Source organism: Mandrillus leucophaeus, unplaced genomic scaffold, assembly GCF_000951045.1.
Source record: "Mandrillus leucophaeus isolate KB7577 unplaced genomic scaffold, Mleu.le_1.0 Scaffold569, whole genome shotgun sequence".
NCBI classification, from domain to species: domain Eukaryota; kingdom Metazoa; phylum Chordata; class Mammalia; order Primates; family Cercopithecidae; genus Mandrillus; species Mandrillus leucophaeus.
Genome location: NW_012106130.1, coordinates 889,732 through 891,035, shown reverse-complemented (window position 1 = coordinate 891,035; position 1,304 = coordinate 889,732). Strand labels below are relative to the sequence as shown.

The 1,304-nt window shown below is 45.9% G+C and overlaps 1 pseudogene across 1 annotated transcript; it reads right to left on the bottom strand.

The window, feature by feature from the left end:
- Window positions 1-592: 592 nt before the first annotated feature.
- Window positions 593-1,044, bottom strand: LOC105552639 (annotated as a pseudogene). Its single transcript, XR_001008047.1, has one exon. The product of XR_001008047.1 is annotated as a 60S ribosomal protein L22 pseudogene (transcript).
- Window positions 1,045-1,304: the final 260 nt, after the last annotated feature.

The window sequence follows — 1,304 nt, the reverse complement described above, 5'->3', positions numbered from 1 at the left end:
CCACGTCTTCCTGCCTGTAAGCCAAGCCCCGATTCCAGCGTGTGGGGCTGGTGCTTGGACACACTGTCTGCTTTGTGCTCCTGGCCTCCCATGGGATACTAAATTCTGCCCCCACTGGCTCCTGCCTCAAGAACTGCTTGTGGTCCTGCCACGAATGAAAGAATAAATGAATACATTACACAGAAACAAGATGCTGTCAGCTCATACCAACTGACGTGAGCACACGGCACGCATCTCTTTCCAGTTGCACATTCAGTGGCTTCCTTCACAGTGAGAGCTTGCAATACTCCACACTGGGAGTATTTATACCGCAGAAATCAGCAAATGCTTCAAACCAGGACTATGCTTCCCCAGAGACCCAGTTGTTAAATATTTACCAGCACCCCACTGGCTGAAGTCTATCTAACGTGAAAAAGCTTCTGCTCTCTAGAGGCCTCCTGCTGCTCTGCAGACCGATCTAGAGGAATGTATCACTGGGAGGCCTCCATCCATCCCCCACCACCCAGGCCTGAGTTACCTTGGACAACTGCCTGCTCAAATTTCTGTTCCTGATTCATGCAACCCGGGTTATTTATTTATTTATTTATTGGTTCCCAAGTTTTATTCAAGAACTCATACAAAATATTCCGGATAAATGAAATTTAATCCTCATCCTCCTCCCCTTCTTCGTCCTGGTTAATCTGGAAGTAACGTAATTCGTAACTCTCTTTGCTGTTAGCAACTATGTGCAACCAGTCACGTAGATTATTCTTCTTCAAATATTTTTTGGTGAGATATTTCAAATACCTTTTGGAGAAGGCCACCTCAGATGTCATGGTGATCTTGCTCTTGCTCCTTTCGATGGTCACCACTCCTCCACCAAGGTTCCCAGCTTTTCCGTTCACTTTGATCCTTTCTTGCAAAATCTGCTCAAAATTGGCAGCATCCATGATTCCATCTTCCACAGGGTGAGTGCAATCAAGAGTGAATTTCAGAATCTGCTTCTTTTTTTTGGCCCTCTTCGCCACAAGCTTTTTCACAGGAGTCATGGCAGCAGCGGAGTTAGAAAGGGCTGCAACCAGTTTATTTAACCATAGTCCTCGCTCCTTGAATCCTCTCACTGTACACACTTGCCTTAGTTCAGGCTGCCTTCACAAAATACCTTAGACTGGATAATTTACAATAATAGAAATTTATTTTGCACAGTTCTGGAGGTTGGGAAGTCCAAGAGCAAGGCACTGGCAGGTTCAGTGTCTGGAAAGGGCTTGCTTTCTGCTTCCATGATGAGCTCTCATGTGGCAGAAGATGTGAATGCTGTGTCTGCC